General features: G+C 37.8%; 2 long non-coding RNA genes across 2 annotated transcripts; one reads left to right on the top strand and one right to left on the bottom strand.

Annotated features, from left to right (window-relative positions):
* Positions 1-1,665: 1,665 nt before the first annotated feature.
* LOC139950286 (uncharacterized) lies at positions 1,666-6,839 on the top strand. Its single transcript, XR_011787634.1, has 4 exons — positions 1,666-1,801; positions 4,573-4,992; positions 5,776-5,844; positions 6,727-6,839. It is a non-coding gene; the product is annotated as an uncharacterized lncRNA (long non-coding RNA).
* Positions 6,840-12,583: 5,744 nt separating this feature from the next.
* Positions 12,584-17,589, bottom strand: LOC139950645 (uncharacterized). Its single transcript, XR_011787681.1, has 4 exons — positions 17,515-17,589; positions 16,640-16,765; positions 15,618-15,776; positions 12,584-14,438 (listed from the first exon to the last, which is right to left on the bottom strand). It is a non-coding gene; the product is annotated as an uncharacterized lncRNA (long non-coding RNA).
* Positions 17,590-17,913: the final 324 nt, after the last annotated feature.

Below are 17,913 nucleotides of genomic sequence, written 5' to 3'. Positions count from 1 at the left end.
TCCAGAACCGCTGGGATGGGCTAATCGCTTGCACAGATTCTTGTTCAGGAAGTACGTCACATGCAGTGCATAGAAATATGGCGCATTGTGAGTGTGATGCATGATGGGACTGCGCATTATGAACTCAATGACAGTGCCTGATACGTTTGCCCATCCCAGCGCCTTTGGTTAAAGCAAGGCGCTGGGGACGAGCGAACCCCCTACGGCACATTGACTGCCATGGCGGTCCGTGTTGCTGCACAATGCTGCCTCATCAAGCACCCATTTTAACTTCCCCTGAAATGCCCCCACCCCTCCGCCGATCAAGATTGTCAATGCTTAGGGCACCACATTACATTTTGGATCTTACCGCGAAATTGTGTGATTACATGCGTCTTGCATTCGTCATCTCGTAGAGTTATGTGATTTGCAGGGCTCGGTTAGCACAACATTTTGCGGTAAGCAGAGAGCCGTATTAAATTGGACCATGTACATCCGCGCTCTATGCACTCCCAGCACTTACACCTCTACTATCCACTTGATTTGGATCAATTAAACACACTAAGACTTCTGCAGCAGTTTGTTTTACAAGATTCACCATCATTAGTTTTCCGCCTTTTCTGTTCAACTTCACCCAGCCGTACGCAGGACTCAACACCAACTTCATTATCTACCAATCCAGCCATCATAAGACTCTAAAATTAAAAAATTCAGTCGAGGTTTTTCAGACCCTTCTGTGTCAGATGCAATTGTGTCCGCCGTGCAATACTGTCTGCTCTGGACACTTTTGCATATGCAATCGTGTCCGGGGCTATGCAAAAATACCGTCCGTTGGACATGTCATGACTGTACATGTACGTGCGCGCGTAAGCGAGCGTGCATGCCCTGATTCTACTTATGTATACAGGATGAATATTCACGTTTTTTATGATTGCAGCCAATACCCAACGGCCGAACATTTTCCATGTCATTCATGACTTGCACTTAGCTTGTAAAAAAAAATGGCGAGTGTTCCGTCGACCAAGGGCGTTTAATTTACTTCCCGGACGGTTTTGCACGGGGGCGGACACAACTGCATAGCAAATGTGTCCGGGCGGACACAATTGCATTATGCAGCAGCGTCCAGGCGGACACGATTGCACATGCAAAACCGTCCGGCGGACATTATTGCATATGAAATAATGTTCTCCTGATTGCATAGAGGACATAACTCCGGCGGTTACAGACATTATTCGTCACACACAATAGGCAATCAACAAGTATGATTATTATGTTTTTACTCGCACCTTGTAAAATACTGCTCCTTCAAGACCGCACAACACAAGCCTTTACCACACCTTAGACAAGTAAGCTTTCTAGTATACTCATCACGCAAAGCATCTATCATCAATAAAAAAATGTGCCTCAAATTATTATTTTTTGCCAATCTTGAGGTCGACTCAGCCCATCCCAGGGCCTGAATTTCATAAAGCCCGCTAAGCATAAAAAAGTATTGCTAAGCAGAAACAGGTTTCCTGCAAAAATGCACTTAAGTTTACATTGCTACGACCGGTGGTGCCCCACTCAACTCTTGCTTGGAAAAGAAACTTGTCAGCAGCTTTTTTTAATTTGGGCCTATGTTTATGATAAGCACGTGCGTTTGTTTATGAAGTGCGCCATCCATAGTTCAATCTAATGACAGTTTCCTAACAATGGAGGGAAGTTTGACATGACGACGTCGATCTCTACCAGCTACTTTTGACTAGTTTGTCTCTTCCAAGACCATCCATAATGCTTCACATTTCGTTCATCATTAGTGGATAAGTTGCTCCATATTCTAAAGGTATGTTGGGGAGTATTTCATTGTTATTAATGGACGATTTCTGTGGTTTTGTGCGTTGCTATTGCACAGTGTACTCGGTATCTTTCTCATGTCAACGCGCGTGTGTACATTCAATGTATTGCGATTAGTTACGCAGTAGTGACAGCTAGTTACAGTAAAGTAGTAATGTACTGCAGTGGTGTCATGTATGTTTGTACACTTATTTTTATAATTAGGGAATAACAGTGCAAGTACCCGGTCTTCACTGCTTGGTAATGACCGGGTTGGTGGCTGGCGCTTGAGGTCCGTTAACAGCGCCAGCCACCAACCAAGGTCATAGTCATTACCACGCAGTGAAGACCGGGTACTTGCACTGTTATTCCCATTAATAAATACCTTTTTTAGCGCAATTAAACGCCTGAAATTTTCCAAACATTGTGACTTTTCTCTCGGCGGTGTTTCCAGACATGTTCAGGTGCCATATTCGAGCTTTTGATGGTTCCCATCTCTTTCGTGAGTTAATCACATTACTGATCTTTGAGACCCGTGACTCATATAATAATAGGGATCTGTTCAGCGCCTTCACTGGGGTCAAAGGAGGCAAATGATTGGACGATAGGTGTTCCTTGTGCATTAAAACGCGCTCGTAAACTTGGCGTCAGTTTATACGCGCGCACATGTTACACGTGCGCACTCAAAATTTATACATTTTCAGCGCGTGTACGTGTAAGTGCGCAAAGTTGCAATGAAATTTACAGGGATATAAATAAGCGTGCATCACAATGCAACGCGCAAGGTTTAATACAATGTATGCTGATTTAGTGGCCACTTATTCGCTATTTTCCAAAGCCGGTCTTTATACCACCGTTAACACTCCCACACGTGACTGGGTTTTGACCAATAAGAGACTTGAAACCGTCCAAGGTATTTATTAACAAATATTAAGGTTATCGGTGTGACATCTAGGCCCGATTTCATAGAGCTGCTAAGCAAAAAAAATTGCTTAGCATGCCTTTTTTCCTGGATTACAAACAAAATTTATTTTGTGTTGCGAATTGCTTGTAAAAAATGTAAGTAACTGGTATTCAGCTGTTATTTGCTTATTTTATATTGAAATTCTCGTGAAAATTGGTTGGTAATCCTGTTTTTAACGGGAAGGAAATTTCCTCCTTATTTTTTTAGTTAGCAGCTCAGATAAAATTAGGCCCAGGCCCAATTTCATATCGCTGCTACAACTAAGCATACAAAATTGCTCTAAAGCATGAAATGTTTTCCTTGATAACGACACAAAAAATATTACGACAAATTTTCTATTTGTTGCATATATTGCTTGTTACTGGTGTATTCAGAGCTGTTGTTTGCTTATCAGCTTATATCCTAAAATTTAACACATGGAAACTTGGTTGGTAATCCTGTTTTAATCAAGGAAGAATTTTCATGCTTAGCAAATTTGTGTGCTTAGCAGCTTTGTGAAATTGGGCCATGCAGACGGCACTCCACGACGCGTCCTTCAAGAGCAATACACCTTATTATCAGAAATTGCTTCTTGGTGTGTATTAAATCGGCTAAACTAAGGGAATCAATGTGTGGTGATGTGGTTTTGGACTAGTGGTTTAATCCCAACGAGGCCTGGTTCTTGATAATTTTACCGAGACAAAGTCAAGGTAAATTATCAGGCCTCGGCGGGTTTAAACCACTAGTTGAAAATTGATTCAACACACTTTGATTCCCATTCATAACTTTTCGGTCAAAAACCATACACTTTTTGTCAAAAAGTAAAATTAATACAAACATTATAATTGTTTTATGATTTCTTTCAACACAACACCCCTCAAGCTACGAAATGGTAAGACCCTCGGGTAAACAACTCCTTATTTAGGAGTTTGCTGTGCGCATCGCGTGTATCGCATGATTTGGCACAACTGCTCCGGTAGTTGCTCTCGACCAATAGGAATGAAGAAACTGTCTTATAAGCAGCCTGTGCAAGCTCCCGTGTCACGCCCATGTTTCAACACTTTTTACTGGGCACTATTGTTAATTGTCAAAGACCAACTTCTCACTTTGTGTATGTCAACATGTACATGTATGCATAAAATAACAAACCTGTGAAAATTTGAGCTCAATTGGTCATCGAAGTTGCAAGATAATTATGAAAGAAAAAATACCCTTGTCACACGAAGTTGTGTGCTTTCAGATGCTTGACTTCGCGACTTCAAATTCTAAATCTAAGGTCTCGAAACCAAATTCGTGGAAAACTACTTTTTTCTCCACTTCGGAGGGAGCCAAATCTTACAATGTTTTATACCATCAACCTCTCCAGATTACTATTTACCAAGTAAGGTTTTATGCTGGAATAATTATTTTGAGTAATTACCAATAGTGTCCACTGCCTTTAAAACGGTTCACCTGTCATTTATATAATGAGGCGGTGGATTCATCGAAACCATTCACATTTTTCAGTAATTGAGCCCCCTCACCTGTTATTTTGGCCAATTTCAAAAGCTGTTTTTTTTTATAAGCAGAAAATTCTGCTAAGCAAGTTTCTTGGCTAAGCAAGACATGACCAGCATACCAGCTAAAGCTATTCTAAATTTATGGTTTACTGGCTGGTAAAATATTGTTAATAAGCCGAACTTGCTAAGCAGGTTTTTGAGCTTTCTGGCTTTATGATGTGAGCCCTGAATTCTGCTAACACCTCTTTTAACTTAATCAATGGACTGCTATGACTGTTGAAATAACTATTCCTCTAAAAATTTAGTGCAAATTTAATTTTTTTTTCAATTTGCTTAAAGGCTGTGAGAACTGCCTACCAGTCAACCAGCACCTCTTCAACATGGATGCTTAGTTTCATCTCTGAGTTGTGAGATGGAGGCTGGGAGAACTGCCTACCAGTCAACCAGCACCTCTCCAACATGGATGCTTAGTTTCATCTCTGAGTTGTGACTTTGAGGCTAGGAGAACTGACTACCAGTCAACCAGCACCTCTCCAACATGGATGCTTAGTTTCATCTCCAAGTTGTGACATGGAGGCTGGGAGAACTGCCTACCAGTCAACCAGCACCTCTCCAACATGGATGCATAGTTTCATCTCTGAGTTGTAACATTGAGTCTGCTGGGAGAACTGCCTACCAGTCAACCAACACCTATCAAACAAGGATGCATAGCTTCACAGAAACTCAGACTTTTGTGTAGCGTACATGAACATTAAAGAGGTAATGTTTTCCTTTTAATTTAGTTAATTGTAATGTACATTGACATTGTAATAGGCAACTTCAAAGCCTGAATAAAATGATTGACCTTTTACAAGTCCACAAGAGAAATGTAAATGTTTTTAATTTTTCTTGCTCAATTTCCATTTTGAGAAAGGTGTGTTTGTTTTGCTCTGAGACACATTTTGTTTTTAGTTTGAGGAATGAAGAAGAAATCTCACTCCGGTTTCTTTTCCAAGAGATAATGCTTCCAAGAAACGCATTTTATTTTCAGGATGTTCAGTTTGAGACAGATTGAAATATGAAAAGTATATTATTATTTGGCTGTGACCAAACATTATATTGGGATTGTATTTTGATAAACATATGTTTTGCTTTGAGACTAACTTTTTTTCAGGTTGAGGAAAAACAAAGAAATCTCACTTGGTTTAAATTTAAAGCGGGACTCGAACCAGCTGCCTCTGGATTAGCATCCTGGCACTCTACTCTACCAACTGAGTGATCTGGCCAATGTTGGCAGTTATAAGCAAACAACTCGGCTTAGCAACAGTTTTTGGCTGAGCAAGAAATGACCAGGCTACCAGCCACAGCAATAGTAACTGTATGGTTTACTGGCTGGTAACACATTTTTAATGAGCCAAATTTGTTTGCACGTTTTTGTGCTTACAGGCTTTATGAAATTGAACTTTTACTTACCTATTTCAACTTAGTCCCTGGACTGCTTTGACTGTTGATGTTACGTTTTCTTTTAAAAGTTATTGCAAAAATATTTTTTAAATTGCTCAGGCTGTGAGAACTCTTCCCTACCATCTATCACAGAAACTCAGACACAAGTGTGGCATGGAAAGTAAAGAGGTAAGGTTTCCCTCTATATTTAGTTAGTTAAATGCACATTGACAAAGTGTTTTTCAAAGCCTGACCAAAATGTTGAATTTGAGTTTAATTTTGAAAAGTTTTGCCTTGAGACTACAATTTTTTTCTTTTTTGAGGAATTCAAAAGAGATTACTCTTGGTTTATGTTTCAAGGGATAATACTTTTGAGAAACGTAATTTCTTTCAGGCAATTTCAGTTCGAAAATAAGTGAAAATAAATGATTATTTGCCTGAGATTGGAATGTTGAGAAACATATTTTTTTAGACTATAACTTTTTCTTAGTGTGGGGAATAAAATAGAAAATCTCACTGGATTTAAATTTCAAAAGAATATTTTTGAGAAACACAAGTTATTGGTATTTTCAAAGGGACAATAAATTAATTGGCTTTGACCTAAATGTTGAAAAAGATGTTCTTTTGTGTTGTTTTGCTTTGAGACTACAACTTTTTTCAGTGTGAGGAATAACAAAGAAATCTCACCTGGTTTAAGTTTCAAACTTTATTTTTGATGCGTGGGTTGAACATAGAAAAATTTACAAAATGGAACTTGAAGCAACTGCCTATGGGTTAACATCCTGGCACTCTACTCTACCAACTGAGTTATCTGGCCAATGTTAGCAGTTGTTAGCAAAACATTCTGCTTAGCAAACTTCTAGGCTTAGCAAGAAATGACCAGGTTACCAGCCACAGCAATGGTAACTGTATAGTTTACTGGCTGGTAACAAAATTTTGTGCTTACAGGCTTAATTAAATTGGGCCATGATCCGTGCTAACCTCTTACCTTAGTCCCTGGACTGCTTTGACTGTTGAATTTGCTATTCCTTTAAAAAGGATAGCAAATAATATTTTTCATTTTTCTTAAAGGCTGTGATCACTTCGCTACCAGTCAACCAGCACCTCTCCAAGATGGATGCTTAGTTTCATCTCTGAGTTGTGACATGGAGGCTGGGAGAACTGCCTACCAGTCAACCAGCACCTCTCCAACATGGATGCTTAGTTTCATTTCTGAATTGTGACATGGAGGCTGGGAGAACTGCCTACCAGTCAACCAGCACCTCTCCAACATGGATGCTTAGTTTCATTTCTGAATTGTGACATGGAGGCTGGGAGAACTGCCTACCAGTCAACCAGCACCTCTCCAACATGGAGGTTTAGTTTCATCTCTGAGTTGTGATATGGAGGCTGGGAGAACTGCCTACCAGTCAACCAGCACCTCCCCAACATGGATGCTTAGTTTCATCTCCGAGTTGTGACATGGAGGCTGGGAGAACTGCCTACCAGTGATGCTTAGCTTCATATAAACTCAGATATCCGTGTGCAGCTACATGAACAATTAAAGAGGTAATGTTTCCCTTTTTAGTTAGTTTATTGTATATTGTGTATTTCAAAGCCTGAACAAAATGTTGAAACTAATTAATGCTAAGTCCACCAGATTAATTTATCTCTCTTCTATTGTTTTGCTTAATTTCAATTTAGAGTAAGCATATTGGTTTTTTTTGCTTTCAGACATCACTTTTTTTTGGTTTGAGGAATTAAAGGGAAGGTACACATTTGGTTATTACTAAAAAGACATTTTAACTCAAAAACTGACTTTACTTGGTTTGAACGACCATTTGAAAGCAGTTGATAGTAAAAAACATTATGGACAACGACTCCCTCTGAAGAAATGTAGTCTTTGAGAAAGAGGTAATTTCTCACTAAAATAATAAAAGACTTCTAGCTAGAAGTCTTTTATTCCTATCTAAAAGCACACCAAGTGAGAAGACTAGTCTTTGGCAAAATTACCAAATGTGTAACTTCCCTTTAAGAAGAAATCTCACTTCAGTGTATATTTAAAAAAAAAAAAAAAAAAACTTCTGAGAAACGCATTTTTTTGAGGGTATGTTCAGTTTGGTGCAAATAAAAAAAATAAAATTGCCACGACCAATATTTTAATGGGATTAAATATTGAGAAACATATTTTTGTTTTGCCTCAACACTTCAACTTTTTTCTGTTTGAGGAAATATCTTACTTCAGTGTACACAATTTCAGGACGGTTTTCAGTCTGATGTCAAGTGAAAAATTCGATGATTTTTGGCCGTGCCTATACGGATCAAACATTTCATTGGGGTTGAATGTTGAGAGGAAACTAATTTTGCCTTGAGACTAGACCTATACTTTTTCTTTAGTTTGAGGAAATAAAAGAAATCTCAATTGGTTTAAATTTCAAGCTATAATACTTTTGAGAAACGGATTCTTTCAGGAAATTTTCCTTTTAATGGCAAGTGAAAACAGATGATTGTTTTTGATTATTTGGCATTGATTTGAATGTTGAGAAACGATTTTTTTCAGACTACCACATTTTTTAAGTATGAGGAATAAAAAAAGAAATCTCACTTGGTTAAACATTTTTTAGCACGTATTTTTATTTTTATTTTGCTTTGAGACATCACTTTTTTAGTTTGAGGAATTCAGAAGAAATCTCACTTCGGTTTATATTTCAAAAGAAAATACATATATGAGAAACGCAACTTTTTTCAGGGTGTGTTCAGTTTCGTGCAAATTGAAAAAATAAGATTATTTCGCCATGACCAAACATTTTATTGGGATTATACGTTGAGAAACATATTTTAGTTTTGCTTTGAGACTGCTTTTATCAGTTTGAGGAATAAAAAATAAAACTCAGTTTACAAAATTTCAGACAGCTTTATGTTTGATGCCAAGTTCCCAATAAATAATTTGGTCTTGCCTGTCCATAACTGTCATTTCATTGAGATTGAAAGTCGAAAGAAACAATTTTGCCTAGAGACTAATTTTTGTTTTTTGGAGGATTGAAAAAAAAAACAATTGGTTTAAATTCTAAGCTATAATACTTTTGAGTAACAGATGCTTCCAGGAAAATGTCCTTTTTAATGGAAAGTAAAAACATTTGTGGCGTGTCATGGCCAAATGGTTAAGAGCAACAGATTCAAGCTCTGTTGTTTGATCAGCAGAGTGTGGGTTCGAATCCCGGTTGTGACACTTGCTACATAAAATTGGGGAGGTAGTACTTTCTGCTCTACCGGCCAATCTTCGGACTGATGATACCAAGCCTACATCTGTATGGACTGTAAAAGGGGTAACCCTGTTTCAGCCTAGGAATAGGTGGCAAAAATAATTATAGCCCACACCTTAGGGTGCCCTTCAGGCCATGTGTGTCTGGCGACTTGCATAAAAAAAATTAAAAAATAAAAAATTATTTGTCTTTTATTTAAATGTTGAATTTTTGTGTTGACTACCACATTTTTGTTAATCTGAGAAAAAAATAAAAAATGTTAATCTGAGAAAAAAAAAAGAAAATCTCACTTGGTTTAAATTTCAAATAATATTTTTGAGACACACAAATTATACTGCAAGAGGTATTTTCAGTTTAATACAAAGTGACAACAGATTATTTGGCTGTGACCTGAATGTTGAGAAAGATGTTGTTGTTTTTTGCTTTGAGACTAAAACTTTTTTTTCAGTGTGAGGAATAACAAATTAATCTCAGTTGGTTTAAGTTTCAAACTATATTTTTGATGCAGGGTTTGAACAAAGAAAAATTTACTAACAGGGCTCGAACCAACTGCCTCCGAATAAAAAACCTGGCACTCAACTGAGCTATTTTGCCCTACATATTTGCGATCTCCCTATTTGGGCAACACCTTTTTTGTGTGGTTTATTGTTTTTTAGAAACAAATTTTATTTCATGTATACATTCTTTCAGTTTGACTCCAAGTCAAATATGATTATTTGGGCCTCCCCCTCAACACTTTCTTGGAATTGGATGTTGTTTGATATTATTATTTCTTTTTTGTTTGCAGATCTCATGTGGATCTATAAAACCTGAGTGCGTGGATCTTTGGAAACCGAATGCAGAATGTAATTCAGAGAAGTTGAGAAACAAATGAACCTGGATCGGAAGAATATTAAAGTAACATCTGATTCCTAAATGGACAGTAACGTCTGATTCCTACATGTGCATCAATGGCTGTTTCCCACATGAACAATTAGTCTGATTTCCTACTTGGACAGCCACATCTGATTCATGCACCCACAGCGACATCTGATTCCTACATGGGCATCAACTTCAGACTCCTACAAAGACAGCAACATCTGATTCCTACATGGACATCCACTTCAGATTCCTACACAGGCAGCCACATATGATCCTATAAAGCAATGTCTCATTCCTACATAGACATCTGATTCCTACATGGACAGCAACAACTGACTTTTACATGGACATCAACTTCCCATTCGTGTGTGATTCCTGCATAGACAATTTTGATCACTGTACAACATCTGATTTGTGTGGATTGTGTTGTAAAGAGAATCTTTTAGTCAAAGAAAAGAGACTTTGGTTGTCCTCAAGAATAATAACCACAAATTTCTCTGATCCAGGAATTTTGTGTTGAAGACCAGACAAACCCCCCCCCCCAGCTTGAAGGTCCACAACATGTCCTCAAGTTTGTGATGGATAATAATGTGTTTTTTCACAACATGATTTGTTAATCTTTCAATGGCAAAGTGTTCCTTTGGGTTTTTTTTACCAAGTATTTTTTTTTTTTACTTTATATATACAAGTTATACAATAAATTAACTGTGAAAGGTTCAATTAAAAGATGTTCGCTTTTTTTAAATGTCCCTGGAAATCCCAAGCAAATGTGTCGTAATATGCAGGGAGAATAATCCCTAATAAAATACACAATCTCGGAAGCATTACTGCAGTAACGCTTCTCAGATTCAAATTTGGGGGGAAAAAAATGAAAAAAAATATTTCTCAAAATGCTGCTTTCTACAAAATTTACAAAAGTTGCTAATTAAAGGTAAGGTACATGTTTGGTAATTGTCAAAGACCAGTCTTCTCACTTGGTGTATCCCATCATAAGCATAAAATAACAACCCTGTGAAGATTTGGGCTCAATTGGTCATCGAAGTTGCGAGAAAATAATGAAAAAAAACCACCCTTGTTGAACGAATGTGTGTGCCTCAGGTAGGAATACAAGACTTCTAGCTAGAAGTCTTCTATTATTTGAGTAAGAAATTACCTCTTTCTCAAAATCTGCGCTACTTCAGAGTGAGCCATTTCTCACAATGTTTTACACTATCAACGGCTCTCCACTACTCATTGCCAAGTAAGTTTTTATGATAATGTTTGTTTTGAGTAATTACCAAACGTGTACCTTCCCTTTTAAAGGCAGTGACACTATTGGTAATTACTCAAAATAATTATTAGAATAAAACCTTAATTGGTAACAAGTAATGAGGAGAGGTTGATAGTATAAAACATTGTGAGAAACTGCTCTCTCTGAAGTGCCATAGTTTTCGAGAAAGAAGTAATTTTCCATGAATTTGATTTAGAGACCTCAGATTCAGAACTTGAGGTCTCGAAATCAACCATCTAAACGCACACAACTTCGTGTTACAAGGGTGTTTTTTCTTTCATTATTATCTCGCAAGTTTGATGACCGATTGAGCTCAAGTTTTAAATGATAATGTTTCAAATTTAAGAGTTATATATTTATTCAGAATACCTACTAGGTTAACATTTTTCCACGTTTGAGTGTTAGTAGTTAATCGATGTCAATAATTCACCGGTAAAAAGCTGATTGTAGATATTCTAGATTTATTTAAGAATGAACGATTAACATAAACTTATGTTATGTTGAGACTTCATTGTAATTCTGCGCTATATTAAATAAATATGTTCATTATTATTACCGTAATAAATAAAAATGATATACTATTAATCTAAACCTGTTTTTGTCTGATTGTCATTATTTTGTTGCCAAACCTGTATTTATTTGTTTAAAAAGATTTATTTGACTTCATGAAACGAAACAAAAACGTGCAAACCGTGCAACCCCTGTATTCACATTTTATAAAATAAAACAATTTAAATGAAAAATTAATTAAACTTTGTATTAAAATAAAAATAAAACAGAATAACAAGTTTATGTTTCCATGTGGCCGTGTAGACTTTGACTGGTAGTCTTGATTCAAGATTTTTATCCTTGAGAGAGCGCCCTCTTGTGGCAATATTAATTACTTACGGCAATATAATCACATATTAATTAATATCACCACAAGAGGGCGCTCTCTCGACGACTGATCCAGAGACTGATCGCTAATGTGTAGTATACGCGTATATACAGTGTGTACGTCAAACTTCGTCCTTATGTTTACCACCTTAAAAATTTTTTTTCAAACCCGGAAGACGCCATAGCCTAGCGGATAAGGAGACGGCTTTGAAGACATCTTAGAGACATCTGTGCGGGTTCGAGCCCCGGCCAGGACACCACCACCATGGAGACACCAGAGGAACGCCCACGGACCCCGGACCACGACGAGGAGGCAACATGGCGGAGATACATCAGAGGGGAGGCGTGGACCCGGAGAGAGAGAGAGAGGGGGAGCGGTGGACCGGGCAGAAGGGGAAGTGGGGACAAGATTTTTTTTTAATTAAATTTTATTTAATTTTAATTAATAAAAAAAAAAAAAAAAAAAAAAAAAATTAACGGTGAATGGTTTTTTTAAAATCGCCTGAAACGTACGCTCGTTAATTTTTTTTTTTTTCCATAAAGGAAAATTCAAAATTGTAAAAACTTGCAAAATTGCAAAAATCACCACTAATTTTTCGTTTTTTTAATTTTATTTTCTTAAAATCGCCTGAAACGCATGCTCGTTAATTTTTTTTTGAAATCAAATTTTTTTGGGGGAAAAAAACTTGAAAATCACTGAAAATTACAAAAATTGAGAGGAAAAACATTTAAAACACCCTTAAAACAGTGCGTAATACACTCCAGGGTATCCCTGTTGACATTCTACATGTAATAGGCATTCTGGTGACAAACAAACTAATAGGAAAGTGTCGTTTTAATAAATATTGCTTAAAATTACTCTAAATTGGCACTTGGCATAAGTTGTAGGTGCTTTCTTTTTATAACAATTTAAATGCACAGAACACAATTTCGCGACTTCTAACCTTCAAACTTCCTATTTTAAGTATTATAAAGTAACTATGCTCAGCTTAACTGTGAATTACGAAGCTCGCATATTAAAAGCTGTTGTTTAAAAGGAGTATTTACACACATAATCTTGATAACTTATCAGCTAAGTGTATACATATAATAGAAATCCAAACGTGTGTGAAGAAATTAGTCTGGCACCTACATTAAGAATAAGTGTTGTATAACCACTAAGAGATTTGGAACCAGACTTCAAAAGATAGAGCAAAAATTGTATGGAAGCTTAGAAAGGCCATCTGCATTGCCATGTTTCCATGTTAATTACATCAGAAAATCATTTAAAAAATGTATAATTATTAATTTTGGGTTCTCATGGATTTGTGAAATCTAATTTTCAAGATAAAATGGTTAAAAGATACGGTACTGTACTTTCAAAAGTAAGCCTTAAACTTTATGGAAATGCAGATGTTCACTCCAAGTTTCCATATATTTTGATTCCGTTAAAACCAAAAGCCCTGCTCGGTGTGTACAATGTTTTGCAGATAAATATAATCACGTGTGATACAAATACATCAAATTTACCACATATAAATATCAAACTAAGTATTTAAAACATGTTTCAAACTCTGACATCTGTGTAAAGTTATGTTTTAAAACTGTACATGTTAGCCTATATGCTGCATGACTGTTCACTACACTGCTTTGGTATTCAGTAAAAAATGTTAGCCATAGCTAGTAGCCTTTTGTTTTCTGCATTTCTTTACCTATTCTTCAGACCTAATGCTTCATTCTTGTAAGGGCAAGGCAGCTTTTTCTTCAGGCCTGATGCTTCATTCATGTAAAGGCACTGCAGGTTTTTCTCAGTAAAATGCCAGAGTCTGAGGGAAATTTGAATTAGTACCAGAACATTTCAATGGGCACCAAGGCAGTGACCAAGGCCGTGTGCATGGAGGCAATTGCTGCGTAACTTGTCTCTGCAAAGTATCAGGCCTGATGACTCAACGGAGCTACAAAATGTACAGAACAATGTTCAGCAAAGTTTTTACTGCATAACAAAAACAGTCACATAGGGCTGTACATGGTAAAGATCTGTTTACGCAGTACACTGTGCTTTGAATTAAGTTCATAGCTTTTGAAATAAATAACAACTTTGTTTCAGTTGTAAACAGAAAAGACTGATGTCCGAGTGGTTTTATAAGAGTCCATGTAAACAGACCTTTTTACAATAAATAAACCTCTCTACATGCTGTCCATGTATGAGTGTATAAGACCACAAAGATCTGTTTACGAAATAAAGGACTTTCAATTTTTAACGCTACAGCTTTGTAAGTTTTGTTTACAAAGTGTTAAACAACAAGGACTCATTTCCAAGTGGTGTCTAAGAGTCCATGTAAACAGATCTTTTTACAATAGGTAAAATTAAATACTTGAGACGTACCTTAATATCCACTATAGTGTTTTCTGTGAGTTAATAACAAAGTTGAACTGAGGAAGCTTGAGACGCTGAGAAGATGACGTCTTGGAATTCATGATGATGCTGCATCTTATGGGCTCTCTTCAGTCAAGCTGATGCATCTTGCATATCAAGGCTTATCATCTTGAGTGTTCTATTGAGCAAACATCAAAAGGAAAAAATTATTAATTACATCATTCACAATGGACCAAGACATGTCTTTTGGAAAACATACCACAGGTTTGGGTTTAATACAGTTTGCAGGGAGAAGAGGTAATAATATCTGGGAGGGGTCTAGGGTAGCAGACAAGTGGGGTGCCTGAATGTGATTGATACAATAAAAAGTAAAAGGGGTTGGTCCTAAATGACAGACAAGAGTGGTGCATGTCTAAGTAAAAGGGTTGAAATGTTGGGGGTTGGACCTGAATGGCAGACAAGAGGGGTGCGTGTCTTGGGTTGATACAGATTTGAAGTAAAAGGGGTAAAATGTTGGGGGTTGGACCTGAATGGCAGACAAGAGGGGTGCGTGTCTTGGGTTGATACAGATTTGAAGTAAAAGGGGTAAAATGTTGGGGGTTGGACCTGAATGGCAGACAAGAGGGGTGCGTGTCTTGGGTTGATACAGATTTGAAGTAAAAGGGGTAAAATGTTGGGGGTTGGACCTGAATGGCAGACAAGAGGGGTGCGTGTCTTGGGTTGATACAGATTTGAAGTAAAAGGGGTAAAATGTTGGGGGTTGGACCTGAATGGCAGACAAGAGGGGTGCGTGTCTTGGGTTGATACAGATTTGAAGTAAAAGGGGTAAAATGTTGGGGGTTGGACCTGAATGGCAGACAAGAGGGGTGCGTGTCTTGGGTTGATACAGATTTGAAGTAAAAGGGGTAAAATGTTGGGGGTTGGTCCTGAGTGACAGAAAAGGGGGTGTATGTTATGGGTTGATACAAACTTGAAGTAGAAGGGGTTAATATTGTTTGGGTGTTGGTCCAATGGTCCTGAATGACAGACAAGAGGTGTTTGATTTTGGATGATTAAAGATTTGAAGTAGAAGAGGTCAAATGTTGAGGGTGGGTCCTGAATGACAGACAAGTGGGGTGCGTATTGGATTGGGAACACTATTGGGAATGCTGGTCCATAACAAAAAAAACACCAAGTGGGTTGTGCTAGATTTCGGGATTGAAACAAAGCCAGGTAAATGTTTTGGGAGGGCGTGGCAGGACAGTGGGGTGATTGAACTGAAGAAAAAGGGTGAAAGGGTTTTGGCAGGTCCATAATGGCTAAGAAGTTTGGTGCATACTTTAAATTAAAAAGTAAAACTCAATGTAGAGGTACATACCTTCTCATCATGGTTTTGAATAAACAAACAAGTTGAACTGAAATAGCTTGAGGCAATGGGAAGACGATTTGATTTCATGATGATGCTGCATCTCAGGGCTCTCTTCAATTAAGATGCCATATCACTTGTACCAAGGCTTGCCATCCTTTTTAGACTGTTCTATAAATAAAATTAAAAACAGAATAAAAAACAATTTAATGACAAATGAAACCAGGGATAAATTGCTTGTAACCGGTTCTTGTTCTATGGTAAAGCAATTACTATTGGTGTACGTTTTGAAGATGGGGTAATCAATGGGGTGGATCTGTGACTGACAGATATTCTACAGCAAAAATTTTACAGCAACAAACTTATAGTAAACAAAAATGGCCTGCTTTTCAAATTAGCCATATAAACTTGGGTTCAGATTGTGGGCAGCTCAATGTTAGCATAAAGGATGGAGGCATGTTTGAGAGTGGTGGTTCCAGTTAGCATAAAAGAACGGTGCATTTTTTGCATCGGTTTGCTTGTAGATGAGTTCTATTGGAGGCGAACCCTTTGAGTGTGCCCAGAAAGGAGGTACATCATTTTGGAAGGCACTTACCAGAGAGGATGGATGCATTTGAGAATTGGCTGGGTCCGCATTGTGGGCGGGTCTCAAAGCGAGCAGAAAAGAGGATGCATATTTGGGATTGATGTAGGTTGTATTATAGGTCAACATTGGGGCGGATCTAAGTATGCAGAGACAGAGTAGAGAGGAGGGATGCTTGCTTTTGACTGATATTATACAAGTTGTATTGGATACAATTGGCCTGTGGTGGGACAACACTAGCAGAAAAGAGGGATGCACTTTTAGAGTCTTTGATAATAGCAGATTATCAGGAGATGGTTTTGGCTGCAGGTACAGCACAGATGAATGCTCAGGGAGGCCCAATGGGTCAATCAATTAGGTGAGGCTCTGATAGGAAGAGGAGAACAGGAATACAACAAATTTTGGCAGTACATTTATGAACAAAACTAACAACGACTTTTTTAAAACTCACCATCCTATTTCAGGAGGTACGGTGCGGTCCAAACTGATGATTCTTCATCCATGTGTATCCTTGAATGAATGGTGAAAGAAGATTCATTCCACAGTTGAGTTCAATACCAGAACCAAAAACTCACATCTAGAAACACAGAAAGAATAGAATAAAATAAGCAACTGAAACCTATACAAAGTTCATCTGGGGGTACAAGCTATAAGTATGAGGTTTTTGTACGAGTTGGTTTGTGTACTTGGTGCATTTTTGTACGAGTTGGTTTGTTTTATTTAACAGGGTACCATCAATGTTTAGTAAGATATTCAAAGCAATCCATCGAGCTCACTGACTGAGACTTCCCTTCTATTGCTAACTCAAATACACCCCTGCACCGCTCATGGACAAGTAGTCCCTCAGCTTTACGTCCTGTCTTATAAGTTATTAACCCTAACGAGTATACAAGTACAAGTACAAGTAGAAGCTTCTTGGCCAGAATGGAATCCAGAGGCAGTTGCAACAGTCCCAACCCCCGACCCGGACTCCAAATTAATTTAATTATGGTTGACCAACTACAGCCCCCTGCAATGTCTTTGTCATTGCGTTTGCCTCCTCCCCAATAGGAGGTGTCTGGCTAGGCCACTGATAGAATGGAAGTAATGGGAATTTTAATGCAAACAACGCACGTTGTTCATCATTGATCATGTAATGTTGATTGTGACTTGTGTTTGTGCACTGCCGACTAGACAGACGACAGGAGTTGTCTGAAAGTTTCCGCTTGTCGCCAAATTCAAACGACCAGAAAATCGTCCTTTTTAAACAATAATAATGTTCAAATAACGTCAGATTATGTGGTATGCTATGTACCTTCAATTCTGGATAAAAAAATATGCACTTACATTAAATGTTTTGTGGTAAAAACATCTGATTTTGAAGACGCTGTGTGTGACGACGTGAGCAGACGACATTTTGCATGTTGTGATGGAGTATACTCAATGCGCATGTGCACTTCTTCAAACAAAAAATGAAAGGGCGACCTCTTTCTTCTTTCGCATTATTCCTGTCACTGAAGAAGGACCCCCCCCCCCCCCGCCCCCAATCCACCAATCGACTGAAGATCACATAATCATGTCAATGTTTTTATAAATAGTGTATGGTTGTGTATTCCCATTGACTTGTGTATGGTTCTGTGTAGTTTCGCATTGACTTGGTTGTGTAGTTTCCCATTGACTTGTGTATGGTTGTGTAGTTTCCCATTGACTTGTGTATGGTTGTGTAGTTTCTCATTGACTTGTGTA

The sequence above is a fragment of the Asterias amurensis genome, chromosome 18 (genome assembly GCF_032118995.1).
Source record: "Asterias amurensis chromosome 18, ASM3211899v1".
Classification (NCBI taxonomy): Eukaryota; Metazoa; Echinodermata; class Asteroidea; order Forcipulatida; family Asteriidae; genus Asterias; species Asterias amurensis.
The sequence above is the reverse complement of the archived record's forward strand: the minus strand, read 5'-3'. Positions and strand labels throughout refer to the sequence as shown.